Here is a 23,566-nt window from a genome sequence, read left to right as displayed (position 1 = left end):
GTTCTCCCTGGTTTGTTCACTGGGTTCTTGGTAAAGCACAGGTGATGGGGACATTCTCTGCAGCCTTCTCTATGTCGCGATCTCCTGTCTTGGACTCCAGGATGTGGAGCCAGGAGAGAGAGGGAGACAGAGTTCAGGGATGATCCGCAAAGGGAGATGTTATAGAACGAGAAGAGGTAGTTTATGGGGAGACATGTTAATCCAGGTGCACCGGAGTGGCCAGCCTACAGGTGACCCAGTAAGTAACCACATAATGACACCAGTTTTATTCTAGAAAAGTTTGCATCTGGAGAAATAATGGAATTAAGGAGTTAACCTGAGTTATAATGAACAATTATATTGCAAAACAGTGTAAAAGAAAGTCTGTCTGAGAGTATTCATGGCCATGTATACTACTTGTATCTTTAGTGCCTAAAGAAGAACTTTCTGACTCGACATCAGAGAATACCAGACCTAGGGTTATTTCACTCGTAACTACTCCTCATACTGCTACTCAGACTCCTTTGGTTGACATTTTCAAGATGAGAAAGTAATTGAACTTCACTGGCCTGTACAGGATCAAAACCATATCCTTGTCTTCATTAGTCGGCATTTAGCCAAACTAACGTGGTCACACAGACCAGTCATCATAAACAGGGTTTTGAAACACTGGCTGGCATTATTTCCTACATCATTGTTGTAACTTCTGGAGAGTTCCCTCATGTCAGGTGCTCAAAGTGTTTTAGAGCTGAAATCCAGTCCATCTTTAGAAACTTCAGGAAATTAGTTGAGAGGGACTAGTCCACAAAAGGTGACTTTCACATTCATGAAAAGGAGATGGATCATCCCTGTTATCCATCGTCCTGCAGGACGTTGAGGTCGTCCTGCAGAGTCATGGCGAGAGGAGTGAGTAAACATTAAATGTTTTCTTTAGAAAGCAAGTCATATGTTCCGATAGTAATGTGATTGTTGCAGCCGATGACCACCAAGGTTAGGAAAGATTTAACCTTCAAAATAGATTGGAATGAAGTTATAGTTACATGCTCGTTAAATCCTGGTGAATTGGCAGTTGTCTGTGTTGTGACCAGTAATGCTATAGGAATGTGGCTCAAAAATACCAACCTAAGAAAATGAGATTCTGCTCAGAACCACACAATGTTAGAGCAGGAACAGAAGGTGGTCAGATTTCCAGCTCCTGGGTTTCCAGATCAGGACTTCCAAATCCCAAGTAGGCCCTGAAGTCTAGTGTGCTGTAAAAACGCAGAGTTCTGGGCCTCCAGCATCAGAGATTTGTATTCAATTGGTCTAGAGTGCAGCCAGGACAATTGTCTGAGCCTTTAACAAGATCCCGAAGGGATCATCTGCTGGTGGTCCAGACACTACACTGGACCTATGGTCAGTAAAAGCGAGCCCAACATCGACAGGGAGACAGATGTCTGGGTCCACTCAGCAACCTGAGCAGGATTATTTCCTAGTACCTGAAATTGATTATTGTTAACCTAGAATCTAACTGAAAGAGCACTGCATTGGATGTAATGCCTGGACCAAGCAGTCTTAACCATCTCAGGGATCATTTTTATTGAGAGGGGAAGGAGCACTCTACCACAGAGCAGAACCGATTTGCCCTGGGATGTTCTACCTCCCTCTTCTGTGTAGGACTGGTCGGGGGAAGAAGCCTACAGATCTATTACAAATATAGTACAGTCATAAGTTGCTTACCTGTTTGTTTGCATGTATTCATCTTGTCTTCAAGATAAAATTAGAAGAAAGGTATGTCTGACTGCCTCCACTTAAAAGTAGATAGAATAGGAAGGCAGTCACAACCAGGGTTAAGATGAGGGTGGGCCTCCATTCAGAAAAGCATTCTGATGAACGTTTCTCAAGAACTTGGATTCGAAACCCTAATTTGGAGAACTCAGTTAGTGGTCATCCGCTCTCTATCCTTTGAGGTCAGAAACAAAACTTGCTACTTGTATCAAAACCCCAAGTTGGTTATTGCTTCTGAAATTCTGCCCTGCTCACTGTCTTACTTAAGCTTTGTCATCCGCTGGAGTTCTAGAAGCTAGCAAGACATCTGTGGTTGAGATTGCTCCACAAGATACAGATCTCACAGCTGCAGGAGCTTATCAAAAAAGAAATCATTTTTTGGGCAGAGAGCCACACGATCCAGAGAAGGTGGAAGAAAATAGTCATTTCCATCTTAAAACAGGCTCTGACGCATAGCCAGACCCCACTGACATTGGTCACACGTATTTTGGAAGAACTTAGTGTGTGTATGTGTGTCTGTGGGTGGGTGTGTGGGCATGTGCATGCGTGCTCATGCACACCCATGCATGCAGGAATGAATGTTTTTCATTAATTTGGGAGGAGAGATGGGGAGGCACTTGAGGCAAGGAAGCTGTAAAAAAAAAAAAAAAAAGTAAAAATAACCGTCACTTCTTCTGGCTGAGATGCTTCAGGATGTGGATTGTCCTTTATTGGAAATCCTTGCACTCTGGTTGGTTAGTGATGACAAACTTCCTATCTCTAGAAGGGATTGGGAAGCCAAGAAGGCCCACCGGAGACATGCTTGCTAAATATTCTCCTTAGTCCTTTATAATGAAGGAATCCCTGCACCGCATTTATACCAAAACAATCAGTAAAAGGGGCTTTCATATCTGGTTTTACATGAGAACTAAGGGTAATTCTCCCATAAGTAGGGAGATATGAGGGTCAGAGAGGCAACAGGGAAGACTGAGCTCCCCCACAGTTAATTTTCCAGATTGTTTGAGAGTTTGGGCATTCATCCTGTAGGTTATCCACATTCTTTGCTTTCTCCCTCCTGCTGCCTGCCTTTTGGTCTTCAATCTGTTCATTTGCAACTCTACAGCAACAGAAGATAGAACCAAATCAGTTCACTTGGGCCTCCTAAGTAGTTTTGATAAATAACCGAGTGGGAAAAGGAGTGGCTACAATTACATTTTAATATTATCTGTGAATTTAATGTGTCACTTATGTGTATTATCTGCTGCTCCCCATGATAACTGAAAATAGCCTGAAGTTGTCCACAGTCAAAGCAGGTAGGAAATCACAGTATCACTATCAAGAGAGTTTGCATAGGTGTGGGGCCTATCAGAGAAGCATCGCAAAGGGCCTAAGATATAAAAGAAAAGACACTATAGAAAGGGTGAAACTTTTTAATCCAATTTTATTGTAAAGCCGAAAGGAATGAATATCGTTTTAAGTGTTCTGGCTCTCCAGTACATTTTTATTGTTTTTTTTTAATTTTTTTTTTTTTTTAATTTCTAGGAGAGAGAGAGAGACAGCGTGAACAGGGGAGGGTCAGAGAGAGAGGGAGCCACAGACTCTGAAACAGGTTCCAGGCTCGGAGCTGGCAGTCAGCACAGAGCCCGACGCTGGGCTCTAACCCACGAACCGCGAGATCATGACCTAAGCGAAAGTCGGATGCTTAACCGACTAAGCCACCCAGGCGCCCCAGCTCTCCAGTACGTTTTTAAAGACTCTGAGCATGCGCTCTGTCTGTTGGGTCAATCAGTCGTTTGGCTGGGACTGGATTTGAAGTCTATATCTTCTCTCATATACTTATGCCATTTCCAGAGACTGTTTTAGTGGAAGGGAAGTTTCATGAAAGAAGGATTTTTAAAAATCTCTCTTGCTTTCAGCTCTGTCTCCCAGAACTCTAAAAAGTACCTAGCACAGAGAAATATTCAGTAAATATTTGCTGACTGAATGAATGAAAGATGATTCTTACTGAACAGATGAGGAGATGAACTGCCCAGGCCACTGTGTAGTTTGTGCTCTCAAAGTTGTAAGCAGGAGAAATCAACTTGAATCAGCTTAAAGGGAAGGAGGTAGTAGAAGGGTTAGGAGAGTCTCGTCTACTCCAGGGTCTTTGGGGGGCTCAAGGCAGACACCTCTGTCTCTCTCTCCCTCCTCTTCCTTCCTCTCTGTGGTCCACTCTGCTCTCCTCAGTGCCTCTGCAAACCAGCTTCCTCTGCTCCTCACGGGGAAATGTGGCAGCCAACATCTGAGTTAACAAGCTCCAGTTCCAGCCATGGGAAACGACTCTGAATCTCTCCTGAACCTTGTGCCAAATTCCTGGGGCAGAACTCTCTTCACCATCCCGTGACCTTACAGTGTTTCAGGTCAATGAAGTGGATGAGGTTTATGAATTCATCCCAGGGGCATCTGGGTCAGTTAAGCATCAGACTCTTGATTTCAGCTTGGGTCATGATCTCACAGTTCGTGGGTTTGAACCTCATATCAGGCTCTGCACTACTAGTGCAGATTCTCTTGTGCTTGGGATTCTCTCTCTCTCTCTCTCTCTCTCTGCACCTCTCCTGCTCTCTCTCTCTCTCAAAATAAATATTTTTTTTTAATTTAAGAAAAAAAAAAAAGGAATTCATCCAAGCAGGAGAAGTCATTCCTTCCTCCATCAATTTCCCTGATGATGGTTAGATCAGACAACATGTATAATCTAGCTTGTTGTTGTGCACGGAAATACCTAGGTATTTGTTTGTTTCTTTGTTTTTCTGAAATAACCTAAGCAATTTGCTCTGGAAGTGCTCATGAAGAGTCTTTTATCTGTGGAAATGCATAATTACAGGACAAGTCCTGAGACTCTTCTCAAAGAGGTAAAAACCTGAGCCCTGAGACCAACAGTGTGAAGAGAAAGGCTCCTGTTCCCTAAATCACTGCAGGGATGAGACGGATACCCAAGGATGTGTCTGACAGAGTTGAGGGACTGAAGACTCTAAGGAGCAGATGACTAGACGAGACTCCATGACAACCCCTTGGCGGACATTCCATCCCACAGATGTAGCAATTTTTTTTTATACTGAGCTCTATTTGAAGAGCCAGTCATTCCTGTTAATGATTTAAAGATATCTTCCTTTTGATGGTGTAACTACAATGTGAAATGCTTCCTTCATACTTTCTCCAGTTCTTTGAAGTCTAAGTATGCCGAAAATAATACGTGAGAGATAAAAACAACAACAACAACAAAAAAAACGTATGAGAGATAAAGATTACAAGATTTCTCTGTAAATCTTCCATACCTTCCAAGAAGCGACACAGCAAGCATCTGAAACTTTACACGTGCCCTGTGCCTAGCCTTCTTTTTGCTTTGAGAGCACGAGCCATCCAGCCTTCAGATCTTAAGCTGTGGACAGGGAGGACCCATTTGTAAGGTAGGAAGCAATTCCTCTCACACTTGCGAGGTGCTATGTTTCCTTCCTCATTTTACGTTTTGACTGACAGATCTAACGGCTCCTCCGCCAGTGCCAGGCCCGGTGCGAGACTGTGGGCTCGGGCAGCTCCCGCTGTGTGCTGGGCTGTGCTTCTGTCTGGCCACACGGGGTCGCTGTTTTATCAGTTCTAGCCAGACGTCTGTGTGGCTCACACCTTAGTTCAACAGTGCGACAGTGGGGTCCTGGGGAACTGATGGCAGAAACAGAATTTGAACATCAAGCGAAATCTGAGTTTTAGACTTTTGTTTGTTTCTTTGGACCAGTTGGGGAAGTCTGAGGTGTTATTCTACTTACTTTTAAAGAATGAGTGTGGAAAGTAGTACAGTTAAGGAAACCATGAGATTAAAAAATCAAGCAACCGGGGTGCCTGGGTGGCTCAGTTGGTTGAATGTCCACCTCTTGGTTTTGGCTCAGATAATGATCGCAGGGTCATGGGATTGAGCCCATGCTGGGCTCTGAGCTGAGCCTGTAGCTGCTTGGGATTCTCTCTCTCTCTCTCTCTCTCCCTCCCTCTGCCCTTCTTTCCCATTCATAGAAAGATAAAAAATCAAGCAACCATTGGGGGAAGGGGAAGGAAACCATGGGGACAATGCCTAGTCTTGCTCAGCTGGGCCACTGACCTTGAGTGATGACAATGGAGTGCGGATTAGGGAAGTGGCTGCATACTGGGCATGTGTTTAGCCAAGGCTTATTCCTTGCTCCTAAGTAGTCTCCATGCTGCAAAATACTTTGCATGCTTTGCTTGAAGGGTATCATTATAGACGTGGGGAATAATATAGCTACCAATTATCTAGTGCTTACTGTATACCAGCTGCTTACATATATTACACATAATTCTCTCAGTACCTCTGTAAGCTAGGCATTATTATCCACATGTGACAGGTGGCAAAACTAAGACTCAGAGAGGCTAAGTAATATCATTTGACTCACACAGCTAATAATTGATGCTGAAACCAGAGCTCGCTCTAGTTCCTCAGTGAATTTCTGGGTAATTACAGCATCTACTCACCTGAAATAAGAGGTGCCTATTTCCTTCTAAGTCTCAAGGTGTGTACAGTAATCTTCCCCATCTAGCTAGCATAAATTTTTAATGAGAAGAGTGACTGAGGAAATTTCTTTTGATGGGAGACACAGTGGAAGGAACTTGGTGATCTCAAATCCAAAGCCAAAGGATGGGGGCACCTGGCTGGCTCAGTGGGTAGACCATGCAACTCTTGATCTTTTTTGATCTCAGGGTTGTGAGTTTGAGCCCCATGTTGGGTGCAGAGGTTATTTAAAAATATAATCTTTAGGGGCACCTGGGTGGCTCAGTTGGTTGAGCTTCCGACTTTGGCTCCGGTCGTGGGATCTCACAGTTCATCGGTGCAGGCCCCATATGCTGACAGCTAGCTCAGAGCCTGGAGCCTGTTTCAGATTCTGTCTCCCTCTCTCTCTGACCCTCCCCTGCTCATGCTGTCTCTCTCTCTCAGAAATAAATAAAACATTTAAAAAAATTTTTTAATTGAAAAGATAAAGTAAAAAAAAGGCACACAGGGCCAATGACAGAAAATCAGGCACAACATGACCAGAGTATATTGATGTACATGTTGAAGTAAAGAGAGAGCTGTATATTGTTGAACTTGGGTAGTTACAGGTCTAGGATGGTGCAACCAACTAGGCAACTCACAGTATGAATTACAGAGCTGCTTTGTGGTGGGGTCATGTACACGAGAGAACCGGCTTTCTTTTTCTTTTTTTTAAGTAAGCTCCATGTCTGACGTGGGACTTCAACTCACAACCGAGATCCAGAGTCATGTGTTGTACAGACTGAGCCAGCCAGGAGCCCAGGCTTTTTTTTTTTTTCTTTGCAAATCTTAATTTGTTCTGGCAATGTAACTAACACAGCATTAGGACTTAGGCCCTCAAGCTAGGTGAGGTATTGTGGCCCTTGAGAAAGCTCCAAGATGTCAGGAGGCAGGGAGATGGACTCTTGATGGAAAAGGTATGAGCTGCATAGGTGAAGGATGGGTAGGTTTCAGGTGTCAAGTCCAAGCGCTAAGAGAGAGAGGATGAACTGTCTCAGCCTTAATATGGAGCTTTAAAAGAAAAAATATCCTTCCTTTCAATTATTAAGGAGAGATCTGAGGGGAAGGGAGCAAGTCAAGTTGCTCATTGCTTGCCTTCTATGGACCTACAGGGTCTGCGAACAGAAGAAAGAACGGGGATGGACTGATGAGAAAGCAGGAGTGAGAAGGGGAGTCACACAGATCCCTGGTTGATGAGTCAGTTCCTGGACTTGGCCTTTATCTCCCTAGGCCAGAGCAGCAGCACTTCCCTCTGAGGAGATGGCCTGAGTTCGCAGGACTGGGCACACGAGCTTTCCGGCCTTTCCCAGGATCCTCGGTCACTGGGATTCCCTTGTGTCTCAAAAGCCTTGGAACAGTAAAGTCTCTCTCCAGGAATTTCCTTTCCAGTCAATAAGCAGCCAAGTGTCTGGTAGAATCGTCCTTTCCCCGCCAGCAGGGTAGAAATCTGGCCAGCCCTCAGGAAAGTGCCCTGGAGGCCATTCTCTACTGTGCTGCTTTCCCGAATTTACCCAAAGGAAAACTCTCTTTCCATTGCCTCTCCCAGGTATTAGGAGTCTGTTTTGAATAATAGTGGTCTTTACAATTCACGAGTGCTCTGAAAATGTCTGATGGCAAACAGACAAAACCAGGAACTGAGCTTCTGAACTTCCGTTCCCCATGTGCTCCTCCAGCTGTCCCGTCTCCACACCAGCACTTAACTCTTCATCACAGAGAAGTAATTTCTATTGCAAGAAAAGGAGACAACCTGAAATTCTTTTGAGTCACGTGACATATTCAGCCATTTGAAAGGTCCCATCTCCAAACCCAGTATAGCCTTGGTCCTTGACCAGACCAGTCAAGGTGTGGAGTCTGCGTGCCACATAACGGGGTCAGAGGCACTGTGGGGACAAAGGGCTGGACACTGAGGCAGGTGTTTTGATGCCAAGTGAGAACTTGGAGCTCTTCTCGCTCACACTTGCCAGGTGTGCCCAAGGGAGTGGCTCACCAGGGCTTTGGGGCTCAGAGCAAGAATGGGGGAGTGCTGTGGAGTGATCAGCTCTTGGGGCTCCCCGTCTTCCAGATGCTCAGAGAGAAAGGAGCCCTAATCAAAACAAGATGGGGGTTAGTGTCACGGGAGAGGAAGCTTGAAATGGACATTGAGCAGAGGACGGATTGCAGCTCGTTATTTTGAGTTCAGTCTGAAGCAATGATCTCTCTATCTGGTGTGTGGAAACAGTGAGATAAGCAGTTATGTTCCCCTTTCAGTGGTGTTGGTAAGGAGGGAGTTCATTGCTTGCTAGGCACTGGTTCCTCATTACTCACCCTCAATCTGGCTGAACGGAAAACACGGGACTCTCAAGATCCAGATGTAGACATGTTGCTGAGTGAATCTGGGGTGGAGCCTTGGCACCTGTGTGCTAAAAAAACACGTTGGGTGATTTTGCTCAGCAGCAAGGATTGGGAATTGCTGATCAGTTACCAGGTCTGACTACCCCAAGTGTTCCATGCTGTAAGTTTGGTTATTGGCAGGAACAGGTGAGCTTAGAAGTGTGACCCAAGCCCCAGGGTGTTAGAGATCTGAGGATGGGAGTCCAGAGTCAATCATCAATATCTATACACTCAAGAGTGAACTGGGAGGGGCGCCTGGGTGGCTCAAGCAGTTAAGCATCAGACTCTTGAATTTGGCTCAGGTCATGATCTCATGGTTCCTGAGTTTGAGCCCTGCTTCGGGCTCCACACTTAACAGTGCCAAGCCCACTTGGGATTCTGTGCCTCTCCCTTTCTCTGCCCCTCCAGCACATGTGCCACTCTTTCCCTCTCAAAAAATTAAATAAACTTCTTAAAAAAGAAGAATTCGTGGTGCCAGGGTGGCTCAGTCAGTTGAGTGTCCGACTTCGGCTCAGGTCATGATCTCATGGTTAGTGGGTTCGAGCCCCGCATTGGGCTCTGTGCTGATAGCTCAGAGCCTAGAGCCTGTTTCGGATTCTGTGTCTCCCTCTCTCTCTGCCCCTCCCCCACTCATGCTGTGTTTCTCTCTGTCGTAATAATAATAAACATTAAAAAAATTTTTTAAATAAATAAATAAATAAATAAAAAAGAAGAATTCTTCTCTAAATTTGACAAGCCTTAAAAAAAAAAATAAAAAGAGGGTTGCCTGGGTGGCTCAGTTGGTTAAGCATCCAACTTCAGCTCAGGTCATGATCTTGCCGTTCTTGGGTTCAAGTCCCATGTCGGGTTCTGTGCTGACAGCTCAGAGCCTGGAGCCTGTTTCAGATTCTGTGTTACCCTCTCTCTCTGCCCCTCCCCCACTCAGGCTCTGTCTCTCTCTGTCTCAAAAATAAATAAACTATAATTTAAAAAAAAGGAAAATCAAAAAAAAAAGATGAACTGGGAGGGAGACTGGTAAACTGTCCTGGAATAGAATCTCCCAAGAGACTAAGAACAGTACAGTCTGTCCCCAGATCCTCCTACATAAGGCATGTGTGAATGTAACCTCCTGAACCTGATTCTAATCTCTCCTGTGGTTACTTGGCTCCTCTAGCTTTGGAGAGGTACACAAGACCCAGCATGCACCAAGCAGTACTGCACTCAGATTGTACAAGGCTACGCGGCTTGTGTGCAGATCTGGGCAGACCTGAGTGATAAGAGCTCAAGAGGAGGCTCTGAACGGTGCGGGTTCCCACGCCAGCCAGAGCAGAGCAAAGCCAGCAATCGAACAGTGGCACACACTGGCTGGCTCTGCCCCAGAACCGACTGGAAGAAGCCAACTGGGGCTTCGTGTTCTCTAAGCAAAGTCCCCATGGAGCATCTCTGTTTCTGCTTCAGTAGTCCTGAATTTGGGTTTGGCACCAAATTAAGAACTCACCCCAGTAAAAATTTGGTTAACCTGTAAAGTCAATATGAACTTTTGATAGGCATGGAGACATGGGCTTTTAGTCCCAGGGTCAGAGACCAGAATTTTCATCAGCTCTGTTGTGGATTTGTGTAAGAACTTTGGACAAAACATCAGGCTTCCAGGCATTAGCTTGCTTATCAGCTCCTGGCCAGCTCTGCCCACCACGCAGGGGTTTTGTAAGGCTTAGCTGCCACAGGAGATGAGGAAGTAATATTGAAAATGTACACAATCCATTCTTGTGTTAGTTATTTCAGTTGTGCTGTGGACGGTTGTGAACTGACCCAATCCCCACAGGCTAGTCCCCTGTTTCTATGCTTTCTATTGCGTTTTCCCAACAAGTAGTAAAAAACACTTTTTCTGCCAAACAAACTTTTTTTTTTTTTTTGGTAACAAAAAGGACCAAGCTGGATATGAAGGGTATCTTTCTAACCAGACAGAGGCTATTTGTTACCAGGACAGGTAACTGAGAAATATAGATTTCATTCCCTAGAGAACGTTAAGAAAATAAGGTACATTTAGATGTTTGGGAGAATTTAGGAGAGTCTGGGGACAGGGAGAAAACCAGACACACTCTGGAGACTCAGTTCAGCTACTCAACTCTGTGAGTCCTGCCTCCCTGAGGGAATTAACCAACCTCTAAAAAAAACATTAGCAAGGGCACAGATCTAGTGCAGATAGTTGGCTTCCCAAGCAACTAGCTAAGTGATCTCATGCAGTTTCCCTGGCAATAAAACAGGGAGAATAATATCTTTACCTCAGATAAGATAATGGATGTGAAAACCTTTTGTGAAATACAATCCTTTGAAAGACTGAGATATTGGTATAGATACAATGAGATTGTATCGCAAAAGGAAAGAAAAAGCATGATTTTTAAAAAGTACAAAAAGCAAAAGCAAAGAAAGCATGATTTTTAAAAAGTATAGGATTATGACACGTAAGATCTTGGGACTCTCTTGATTGAGGCCAACTGCAACTGTAAGGAATCTCACCTGGATTTTTTTGGTCTTTTGTATACCCAGAAATCCACTATTCATCCCTCTGTCAACCTGGGTCTTTCTTGAGAGGGTCATTAACTGAAAAATAAGTGAACGTTTATAAAACAGAATTTCAAAACAGTGAAAATTAAAAATTAAGTAGAAATCCTATTCTTCTTCAAAAGGAAGCCATTTGTTAAATCTCCAGTGGGTTTATCATTGTGTTTCTGGGGTACAAAGACCTTAGGAAACTTCAAAAGGACCAAGAAACCTGGACTAGAAACAGAAGGAAAGTAGGGTTATCCTGGGGGCCCTCAGAAGCTGTGGATGGGGAGCCAGATGCTCAAAAGACTTCTGGAATTTACTCTGCTATCCTCAGGGTCTGGCCAGGCAGCTCATGGCTCTCTTTCTCTTCTGTGGCTTCCACCCTAGCTGTGGCAGTCACAGAGGGCTGAGAATCGGGGAAGAATCTTCTCCCCTGATGAGGGAGAAGATTCCCAGGATTTCAGGTTGGACATTGGAAGGCATTTTCTGAGGGATACATGTTTACCCAGGGTGGGGTTTGTGTTAGCCTTGTACAAGCGATGATTTCAAGGACACCGGAAATTCTCTTGGGCTTTTCTGAATAATAAAGATTACACATTCCCTTGTTTATCTAAGGGAAACGCCTCCCGATTCCAAACATTTGACTTACAAATTCCCTTTCTGAGAACAATGCCCTTTCATGAGTTGGGGACGGTCTGTACAAACAATGGCTGCTCAGCTGTCACAGTTCTCAGGACAGAGGGTAGGGTGTCACCCCTACAGAGTGGGGTATGCTTAGAAACTCCCAGTGCTTGTTAGGGATGCATAAGCATACAAGAGGTGACAGGTCCAAACCCGTCCAGAGGAACATGCCCTGTGCATGTGTAAATCACAGGTCCTAACAGTATGTCACCTAACCTTTACTCTGAGCTGGAGAATATTGGGTAACCGTGACCTCCACTGAGGTCATAGTAACACACTTTGAGATATTTTCCAGGGCAACAATGTTAAGAAAAAATTAACTCCCAAGTAGCACACTTAATCATTTTTCTTGCTTATCTTTTGTTTTTCTTATGATTTTATTTTTAAGTAATCTCTACACCCAGCGTGGGGCTCAAACCCACAACCCCAAGATCGAGAGTAGCATGTTCTACCAACTAAGGCAACCAGACACCCCTTGCCTGTCTGTCTTTTGACAATACAGGAGTAGAGAAAATGTCTGGAAATCAGAACACTGAGGCTGTCTTTGTTTTGGGGGTTTCTTTCTTTCTTTCTTTCTTTCTTTCTTTCTTGCATTTCATGTAGACAGTTTTATTTATTTGTTTCAGCTTTAAAAAAAAACACCATTGACATAAGTACTATACAAGTTTAAGGTGTACAGCATAATGGCCTGACTTATCTATATTGTAGAATAATTGCCACAGTAAGTTTAGTTAACATTCATAATCTCAGAGATACCAAAAAAAAAAAAAGAAAATGCTTTTTTCCTCATAATGAGAACATTTAGGGTCTACCCTCATAGCAACTTTCAGAGGTTCCACATAGAGCAGTGTTAATCACAGTCATCAGCTGTCATTACGTCCCCAGGGCTCATTTATAGAACCCGGGCTTCTTCCAAACCCCAATTTGTAGAGTTCTAGGCAGACATAGATTAAGATTTTGTTGGGTTTAAAGGCTATACAATGGAGGTGGGGGGAGACAATAAAAAATTATGAATACCAAATTATGAATAGCAAGAGAGACATCCTGAAACTTAAACTTCACTTTATGGAAAATCCAACTCTGGTTCTAGGGAAAGCATCGAGAAGATTCCATGGAAATCTTACAGAGCCTTAAATTATTTTTTGTAAAACATTCGTACTCCTTCATGCCTTAACTGAATTCTGGATTTTCCCTGACAATGTCTTCTAGTTGAAAAACTCACCAGGGTGGTGCCTGGCTGGCTCAGGCGTTATGCATCTGACTTCAGCTCAGGTTGTGACCTCATAGTTCGGGAGTTTCAGTCCCACATGGGGTGAACTCCAGCCCAGCTTTGGAGGAGCCCCACTTCTCTCTCGGTTTCTCTCTCTCTACCCTTCCTGGGATTCTCTCTTTCTCTTTGCCCCTCACTCAATCTCCCCACCCCTTCCCCCCAACACACACACACAAAAGAAAGAATGAAAGAAAGAAAAACTCTCTAGGGTAAAGGCTCTTTCTTCTCTCATGCCCCCAAGCTGTGGGGCCTGTGGAGGAAGAGGTGCTGCACACCCCACAATTACAGAGCTTGCCAGCAAAACCTCCAGTCAGACCTTCCCCTCTCCGCCCCTGGGGGTTCCTCTACGAAGGCAGTGGGATTGAGGCACATGGCTACCTCCTCTTCCTCCCAGCCAGTCTCCTGACAGCAAGCTGGGCCACGTCGGCAACTCACAAGCTGGCCACAGCTGTGGAACGTGTCCCCTCATTTTTGGATCATCTGGCAGCTTCAAAGCCTAGATCCCCTTTCCAGTCCCGGAGCCCCGGCCTCTCCCCTGTCTCGCCCTCAGGGCTTCCAAACGTGCCCTGTGTTCTCATAACTGCACTTCGCGGGTGTCTGCCCTCTCCCGCGCTCAGGGGCTCCTCTCCGGCCGCTGCCTCGCACATGCGCGCCCCGCCCCACCCGCGCCCTCACGGTCTGTCTTCCACCTGGTTTGGAAGCGGCCCTCGGCGGCGGGCGTGCGAGTGACAGAGATGAGCCGGCGGCCTCCGGCCTCCGAGGAAATACACTTCACTTTCCCTCCCACCGGGGGAAGAGCCTTCTCAGATCCGATTCCTGACCCCCGCGGGGTAAGAAGGGTCTTTTGCATCTGTATACAAACAGCTTTCAAGTATTTAAGGTGCTTCCCCGGGGCCTGACCTGGAATGGTTCCCTCCTCACCTTGGCCACCCGCTGTCTGATTTCTGTGGGTTCGGTTCTCCCGCTGCGGTTTGCCGAAGAGAAACCGGAGAGCCGGGCCACTCGGCCTCAGACAGACCCCTGCGGCGCCACCTCTCTGCTCCTTAGCGCTGTCCCCTCTCCCCTCTTGGGTCTTTCACCCCCCCCCCCCCCCCCCCCCCCCCCCCCCCCCCCTCCGGTGTTCTCGTCCTTTCCGCCGAAGCTGCTCCGCCCTGGCTCTGAGACTGGGGGCGTCACGAATTCCTGCCATTTCTCCACCCCCCCACCCTCCCCATCCAGAATTGTCCGTTAACTTCACTCTTCCTCCCTGGCATTCTTGCCTGTGGAGAAGACAGAATTCGACGAAGTTCCCAGGGGGGTTTTGTTCATACCTCCACGAGACCCCCCCTCCCACCTCCCCCGTCATGCGCAGTGGAGTCTGCATAGCTTGAGGCTACAGTTGGGACCTGCTAACAGCCCATGTTCCAGTGAGGGATCAGCTACTGGAAGGAGGTTTATTTAGTGATTCGTTATGTTATATATCTGTTAGATTGTATGCTTGCTGAAGACAGTACCTGGATCTGTCGGATCCAGCACCGGTTCGCCGCCGGATTGCCAGTACCCCGCACACGTGACTGACACGTGTTAAAAGTTCAGTAAGCAGGGGCGCCTTGGGTGGCTCGGTCGGTTGAGCGTCCGACTTCTGCTCAGGTCATGATCTCGAGGTTCGCGGGTTCGAGCCCTGCGTCTTGTCGGGCTCCGTGCTGGCAGCTCGGAGCCTGGAGCCTGCTTCTGATTCTGGGTCTCCCTCTTTTTCTCTCTCTCTCTCTGCCCCTCCCCTACTCAAGCTCTGTTTCTCTCTGTCTCAATAATAAGTAAACATTAAAAAAAATTTTTTTTTTTAAAAGCTCAGTAAACCTTTGTGGAAGGAAGCGAGGAAGGAAGGAAAGAAAGGAGGAGGGAAGTTGCTTAGGGGTAACTATTTCTGGGTAGGATGCAGCCATGCTAAGGGCCAGTAGAAGGTTCAAACTTCTGAGAAGCACCGTAGAAGGCAAGAAGGATGAGGGAATACACCACTCAGTTCAGAACAACTAATTATCTTTTTTTTTCAGTCTTATTTTTAATATTCAATGCTTCAATAATGGTATTTTGTGCAGCCCTTCGTATTTGGGGTAGAAGAGATATGGAAAGAGCCAAGGAAATAGCTGTAAAAACTACAAACCAGGGAAGAAAGATCTAATGAAAAAAATGAAAAGAATGTGTGTGTGTGTGTGTGTGTGTGTGTGTGTGTGTGTGTGAAACCTCCAAAGAATACACAAAAGTAAACTCGCAGTTGTGCGCTCACTTGGACGTCTGTGTTTATCTGTATAGCTTTCTCTAGGAATTGGAAGTGTACGTTTGCATTGATAACCATATTACAATTCCAGTCACACCATAAAGTTCATTGTCATTTTCTCTGGTAGTGAGAAACTGGCTCCAATGAGGAGTATTTTAAGGAGCTGAAAAGAATAAAAAAGCAAGAGGTCACCATGATCCTAGCTCCCATGTTAGCCTCCTTCTAATGCCTGCAAGGGTGTAGGTCAGACTAGGGCAGAGGCCCTTTAAGAGACCAGCTTGGCTGTGGGTACACCCCTGGATTGCAAGAAGTCCCAGAAGTGTCAGTGCTTCAGACTGATTTATGACACTCTATAAATGCACACCAGGGCAAAGTTGAGCCAAAGCCAACTGGGGCCTCTGTGATTATGTCAAACCTCCAGGGTTTACTTAGCTTAACTCTGGGGGACTTCCTGCTGTTGATCTAACCTTAGGCCCGGGATTATGAGGTGAGCTTTTGGTTAGACTGGTATCAGATTAATTTTGGTATTTAGAAAAAATGGGAAGGTAGGAGAGACAGCTTAAAAAGAAAAAGCAATAGGTGTATCATCACTTTAAAGCAGTCATAAAGATTTGATAAGGTTTACTGCATACATATTAAAATTTCCATATGGCAAAAATAGCAAAGGCAAATCAAAACACAAACAATAAACTTGGAAAATATGTGTAGTGTATATCATGAAGAAGAGCTAATTTTCATTTGTTTGTGGAAAGTACACCTGAAAGTCAGTAAGACCATCAACTCAAAAGAAAAATGGACAAAGGACCTTTAAAAAAAAATCATAAAAAGAAATACACGTGGCTTTCAAACCATGAATGATTGGTCAACCTCATTTTAAAAAATGTTTATTTATTACTTATTTTTAAGAGAGAGAGTCACCCAGAGCACGAGTTGGAGAGAGGCAGAGAGAGAGGGAGACAGAGAATCCCAAGCAGGCTCCGTGCCATCATCACCAGTGTAGAGCCTGAAGCAGGGGGCTTGAACCCTTAGGAACTGTGAGATCGTGACCTGTGCTGAAGTCAAGAGTTGGACACTTAACTGACTGAGCCACCCAGGCACTTTCCAAAGTAGTGGTACCAATTTTTACTCCCCTGGTCAACCTCGTTTTTAACAAAAGAAATGTAAATTCAAATTACAAGAGATGTAATTTTTCACTTAATAGAAGAGTAAAGATGAACAATTTTTTGATAAATCACTGCGTGGGAGAGGGTGTGAAGGAACAGGTACTCTATGCATTGTTAGTTGGAGTAAAAAATTGGTACCACTACTTCGGAACAATCTATCAAAATAAAAATGCACATAACCTTTGATCCAGTGAACCCATCTCTACAGAATTATCCTAAACATATGTGTATACACAGATATATGCACAAAAAACTTCTTACATTATTATTTGGGGAGGAAAAGTCTGAAAGAATCTAAATGCCTATCAATAGAGGGAATGAATATTAAACATGGCTATTATGTAAATTGAAAAATACACAAAATGGTTCATAGACGTATATAGGCAGGCATGTGAAACTATACAAGCTTACTGATTCATGATAGTACTGGATGGGAGGAGGAGGGACAGGTCTGACTCTCCTTCACTGACTGTGAAGATTATAGAATTTTTTTTTTTTTTTTTTTTTGGTCTCAGACTATTTCAACTCTGTAACATTTTACCTCATTTATGTAAGAAAAAAAATAACAGCTATGACTAAGCATTCTCATCAGCTCTGAAACTTTGTGTATTGCACTCTTACTTTTCTGTATTTTTCCAGAAGGCATGATACAGATCAGTGGGTATAAGGTGATATCTTTTGTGTGAAAAAAGGCACCTGTGTGCTTGGTTACATGGAACTGTCTCTGAAAAGACAGACAAGGTGACAATGGCTGATCGCTGGCAAGGGGTGGGAGGGAGATTTATTTTTCAATGCACATTTCGACTCTGTGTATATTTAACCATGTGAATGTATTACTTAATGATTATAAAGAGCAAACAAAAAAAGCACATGTTAAGAGCCAGCTGTGCTTAGAGCTGAGATAAGCATTGCCTGCCCTCTAGATCTGGAGCTACCTCGACTTTACCAGGAGAAGAAAGGGCTTCTTTTTGCCTGAAGGGAGAGAGAAGGGGAGAGAGAGGGGTGCACAACTTCAACCCGCTGCATGAGCCCTGCCGCAAGCGGGGAGCAGCTATTACCACACCAGTTATGTAGTGTACAGGCAGGAAAAAACACTGAGAAACGTCCAGTATGGCAATGACAAGTATATTTTAGGAGGTGAGAAGGAAGCTGGGTGGCCAAGCAAACCTTCAGATGGTTATTCTGTTTTCAAATCAGAGTCCTCAGCAAGAAGACAAAAACAAACAGTCCAATTAATGGAAAACAAACTATAAAACTCTAAGGACAAACATGGATGAACCTTGAAGACATATGCTAAGTGAAACAGACCAGTCACGGAAGGGACAGATACAGTGTGGTTCCACTTCTGTGAGGGACCCACGTAGAAGTAGTCCTACATGTCGGAGTGGAGCTACATGATTAAGACAGACAGAGAGTAGACTGCGAGCTTCCAGGGATGGGATGGGGGTTGGGGATAGGGAATTTGTGTTTAATGGGAACAGAGATTCAGTTGGAGATGAAAACGTTCTGGAAATGCATGGTGGTGATGGAGTCACTGCGCAGTGAATGTACTTACTGCACTGAACTGTATGCTTAAAAAGAATTAAAATGATAAATCTTACACGATGTACATTTTATCACAATTAAAAAAAGGTTGCCTACCAAGCTGACAGTCCCGACAAGCCTAAAACCTTTAGTCATTTAAGGGTGCAATGTGGGGTACCTGGGCGGCTCCATTGGTGGTTAAGCATCCGACTTCAGCTCAGGTCATGATCTCAAAGTTCCTGAGTTCGAGACCCACCTTGGGCTCTGTGCTGACAGCTCAGAGCCTGGAGCCTGCTTCGGAGTCTGTCTCTGTCTCTGTCTCTGCTCCTCCCCCGCTGTGCCCTCCTTTCTCTCCCTCTCTCTCAAATAATAAATGAATAAACTTAAAAAAAAAAAAAGGTGTGATGCTTAACCAGTCTTATTATAGACTCATGGTCTTTAACCAAACCTTCCTTTATTTTTTTCCTTATGAATTTTCTGATTAGAGCGTGAGATACCACTTTGAGATTTAGACGTAAACAGGCATGCACGTATGTGTTATTAACATAACTATATATGTGTGTATATATATATATCCACATAACTAATGACAACAAAACTAAACAAACTGCTCTTAAAGTGATGAAGGCAGTGAGCCTTACTCAGATTTCCTTCACACAGTGGAAACATCCAATGAACCCATTTCTGTTTTCTGTAATGGCCAAGAGGGGAGAAACATTGGAACGGTGGGAGTACCCTCCACCCCTCACTCCTTCACACAGCAACTACCCGTTGGTAACGTTCAGGTGGATGACATCTCACTGCTTTCTGACCTTTCCACCAGTGTCCTAACTGAATTTCCTTCCAAAGACAGTGTCGTAATATGTGTGAGCGAGCCTGTCTCAAGCTCTGGGCTTTAGGGAGAGTCCTGGTTTCTGGACTTTGAATAGAACTAGGGCAAAGGGAGCCTGGTATCTGAAACAGATATTGCTGTCTGCTTATGCCAGCCAAACGCTGCTTTTGTAACTTTGTGTAGCAATGACCCAAGCCCTGGTTGCCCCAACACTGATTAGCCCACTTTATTGTGCTCTTGTTTTTCAAAATAACCATCTTGAGTGAGAGCCAAGGTGTCCTGTGGCATGTCACCCTATACCGTCTCTACCAATGACAGGGCCCATCTGGTGTGCCCAGTCCAGGCCCGTGCTCTGGTCCCGGAGCCTCCCACTCAGCACCACGGGATCCGTACATGACCTAATGGCATGGAAATATCACCGCCATCGGACTCAGACTGGGGAGAAATTGAAATACCCATCTTGGATTGGGAAACCTAGCTAGAATATTCCTAATCTGCCTTGACTCTTGTCTAAAAAGAACTTTTATTTCAGTTGGAGTTTATTTGTCTGGCAAATAGGAGCTCTGGCTCAGGGAGCAGGATTGGGGAGAAACAGACTGTTACAGCAATTGCGTACAATTTGAATCCTTGACACATCAGGTTTTTGGTGTTTTGTTCTTTTGTTCTTGTTTTTTGTTGTGTTGTTTGGTATTACCTTCAAATAATCTCTAATCAATTGTCAGAAACATCACAAGCTTTTGCTTTCACAGACCAAAGAACCCCTCAACACATCTTATTTTTTTCTGGGGTTAGAAAATACAGGGCTCATTCTTTACTTTTACTATCTCCAAACACTTAGGCCACAGGCAATACTTGGCTTCCTCAACACTCCCATCCGACTCTCTTTCTGGAAGAACAGGGAGAGGCAAGTGTTAATATTACATCTCTTCCTGAGGGCTGAGGATTTGAGGGTGAAGGAGAATCTGCTCCTTAAGGAAGGAGAATGAACTAAACCAGGGATGCATGGGCCTGCTTGGGCCCTTTATAGCTTTCCTTGAAGACCTTGCCTGGAGGCAAAACTTCTTTAGCTTGGAGCAACCACAAAGTTGTCAGCTCTTCTTCACTTGCAACTCTAACCGTGCCAGACTTTGTTTCCACTGCAAGCAATTCTCTATGACGTCCCTCAGACAGGCACTCTCTCCTCCTTATTCTCTATTTGATCCCTACATTTTTCTCATTGCTGCTACAGGTCTTCCCCAAAACTGGTTAACAGAGGGAAGCCTGACGATTTGTTCATTTATTCACCTTATGTTTGCTGAGCATATAATTTTACAAACCACTGGACGTTTAGACTTCATTCCATTAATTTAAGAAATTAATAGTTTACAACTCATTTGGAAAGACTTCACTTGTTAAGTTTCTCACTTCAACTAAATTTTATATATATATATATATATTTCAATATGAAGTTGTTGGTGTGTTATCAGACAGTGTCCAGGACAGCGTTGTGAGTCATGAGTCTACTCCTGACATCTGGCAAAAGGTCTGCCACGTTGGCCCCAGTGTGTTTACACTGCAGTGTTCATTTTACCCTGTGGTTCTCTCTGGCACCAGTGTCTGAATCTTGAAGCTGGCACAGCATAACCTTTCCTTAAGATTCAGATGTACTTTTTCACCTTTTTTCACCTTTAAAAAAGGTGAAAAACACACATTGTTTTTCCTCCCAGTTACTCCTAAAGCTGGATGTTCCTGGAGCTCTATGTCTCTACCAGGCCCACCCCAGGTCCACAGTAGGGATAAGAAGTACATAGAAGCTTCAGCCTAAGTCCCATTACTGTAACTCTAGTGCTTATGGGTCTACTGTTCCCTTCCCAATTTCTTCACATTGATGCCATAGGGCTGAGGTTTTACCTGGTTTCCCTATCTAGGCTTCTAGTTTCCTGTTGAGATTAAAGATCGCAATGTATGTCTTCTCAGTACTGGTTCCTTTAAGGACCATTCTAAAGTTTTATGTGATCCTGATGAGGCTATGAAGGCCTTCTCCTAATCCCTGGATAACAGTGTGGGTATGTGGCCTATGCTGGCCAATCAGAGAACCCTAATCTTCCTTGGAGGTGGTGGTTGGTTCAGGAATAGGGAAAACCCGGGGCACCTGGGTGGCTCCGTCAGTTAAGTGTCCACCTGCAACTCAGTCATGATCTCACAGTTCGTGAGTTTGAGCCCCACTTTGGGCTCTGTGCTGACAGATCGGAGCCTGCTTCAGATTCTGTGTCTCCCTCTCTCTCTGCCCCTCCCCCATTCATGCTCTGTCTCTCTCTGTCTCTCAATAATAAATAAACATTAAAAAAAAAAAGGAATAGGGAAAACCCATGCCAGCCAACTCAGAACTCTTCTCAGACTTTTTTTTTTTTTTTTAAACTAAAGTTGCCTGGAAAGGTGTTCTTTATCCATTAGCTTGGGGAAAATGAGACAGGAACAGCTAACTGCCATCTTGCCTTTGGCAACAGAGCCTACAGGTAAGGGAAGCCAAAGAGAGGCAAGGAGTTCAGAGATAGAGTGGTGGATTGGGTTGTAGCTTCCAAGTCTTCATGCTTCATTTGAAATTATATATAGAAAGAGATAGATTTATCTATCTATCCATCTATCATCTGTATCTATCTATCTACCTATCTATCTATCTATCCATCTCTTTCTCTCTAATCTTTTGCCATTTGACTTGCATTGCCTCCCACTAGAGTAAATGGAATTTACATCTGTGCCATTGATTTTGGACTTGACCATATGACTTATTTTGACCAGTAGACTAGGGATGAAAATGACTAGGGTGGGGGCGCCTGGGTGGCTTAGTCAGTTAAGCATCTTCAACTCAGGTCATGATCTCACGGTTCATGAGTTCCAGCCCCACATCAGGCTCTGTGCTGACAGTTAAGAGCCTGGAGCCTGCTTTGAGTTCTGTGTCTCCCTCTCTTTCTGTCCCTTCACTCCTCACACTCTGTCTCTGTCTCTTTGTCTCTCAAAAATAAATAAACATTAAAGAAAAAGAAAGAATGAAATGACCATTGTGCCCATTCTAAACTAAGGTCTTATGAGTTTCCACCAACAATTTTCAATCTTCTGCTCTCTCCCAATGGAAAGAACAGATAGCTGTTCATCCCTCTGCTTTGGTCTCAGAATGAAGACATGGAGCAGATCTGTAGCCAACCTGAAGCCTGTAGTTCAGCTGAGCCCATCCATGCCCAGCCAATATTAGCTTAGACATAGCCAATCTGCAGACTCGTCCGCATGAAATAAATATTCATTGTTGTAGGTCTTTGAGATTTTGAGGTTACTTGCTATATAGCATTGAGGTTTGGAGACTACTTGCTACAAAGCATGTTTATAGCAAAAGTAACTAACATAGATGGCCATTGAAAGAGTTCTGAGTGTATCATTTAAACCTTTGACCACACTACATATGAAGTAAACACCTCCCAATTATGTGAGTTGAGTTTCTATTATTAGGAAATAGGGGCACCTGGGTGGCCCAGTTGGTTAAGCGTCTGACTTCAGCTCAGGTCATGATCTCACGGTTCATGGGTTCGAGCCCCACGTCGGGCTCTGTGCTGACAGCCAGCTCAGAGCCTGGAACTTGTTTCGGATTCTGTGTCTCCCTCTCTCTCTGACCCTCCCCTGCTAATGCTGTCTCTCTTTCTCTCAGAAATAAATAAAACATTAAAAAATATATATTTAGGAAACAAACGGGTCTGGACCAATGCAAAAATCCTTCCTAAACTCCCAGGATGTAGTCTAATAATCTTCACTAGTCATTACAACTTCCTCCCCTGGAATATTGGTTCTGTTTATCTGCTGGCATCCTGACTTAAGTGGTCAGATCACAAGCAATTACATGATTGCCACAGCCTGACCTTTAATCTCACCCAACACCCAACACTTTTAACAGAGCTGACGTATCCCAACTGCCAAATAATCATCTGTCCTTTGTCCTCAGGGCTGATATCTGCCCTAACTAACAGCTGAACTTGCCCTAAGCCTTGAATCCTGCCCTTTTTAGATCTAGCCTCTGCTGCTGGGTCTGTTTCTTCAGTTCCTTTGGTCTACTCACCATTTGGCTCTATTCTTGCCCTCAAACCTAAATATCTGAAACAGAATACACTTTTACTATGACAATGTAGATATAGTAAGTATAAAAAATAAGTGCAAGATAAACATTTCACCTTAATTCATGTTATCTTTGACTTTACTGCAGATAGGATTTTTTTTTTTCTAATTTACCCTGAATTCTATTCTGGAGTGAAATTTGTGCGGAGAGGAAATCTGAAAATGTGGATCAACTTTATCAGAACCTGGAAATGGGAAGATGGGGAGCAAAATTGGTGGATGTCCCTTCATAGAGCGGGTGCATAGCTCCAAGAAAATCCACATTAGCAAGGATCATTTGTAGAGCATAGACGACATTAACTTTAGATCGCTCTTTATTTTTTTTTTAAAGATTTTTTTTAATGCTTTATTTATTTCTAGGAGAGAGAGAGAGAGAGACAGCGTGAGCAGGGGAGGGTCAGAGAGAGAGGGAGTCACAGACTGAAACAGGCTCCAGGCTCTGAGATGGCAGTCAGCACAGAGCCCAACGCGGGGCTCGAACCCACAAACCGCGAGATCTTGACCCAAGCGAAAGTCG

General features: G+C 44.4%; 1 protein-coding gene and 1 long non-coding RNA gene across 2 annotated transcripts in view; one reads left to right on the top strand and one right to left on the bottom strand.

Moving 5' to 3' along the window:
• Nucleotides 1–6,767: 6,767 nt before the first annotated feature.
• Nucleotides 6,768–11,237, bottom strand: LOC120234468. The gene is made up of 3 exons (XR_005529102.1): nt 11,159–11,237; nt 8,597–8,691; nt 6,768–8,016 (listed from the first exon to the last, which is right to left on the bottom strand). It is a non-coding gene; the product is annotated as an uncharacterized LOC120234468 (long non-coding RNA).
• Nucleotides 11,238–13,948: 2,711 nt separating this feature from the next.
• The window catches only part of ADIPOR2 (adiponectin receptor 2), a 125,707-nt gene continuing 116,089 nt past the window's right edge, over nt 13,949–23,566 (top strand). The window contains exon 1 of the mRNA XM_039236330.1: nt 13,949–13,969. The gene's annotated coding sequence lies outside the window, so the exon portion shown is untranslated. The remainder of the gene's footprint in view (nt 13,970–23,566) is intronic.

Source organism: Hyaena hyaena, unplaced genomic scaffold, assembly GCF_003009895.1.
Source record: "Hyaena hyaena isolate Hyena2069 unplaced genomic scaffold, ASM300989v1 scaffold_108, whole genome shotgun sequence".
Classification (NCBI taxonomy): Eukaryota; Metazoa; Chordata; class Mammalia; order Carnivora; family Hyaenidae; genus Hyaena; species Hyaena hyaena.
Note: the sequence above shows the minus strand (reverse complement) of the source record. Positions and strands in the feature narration are given on the sequence as shown.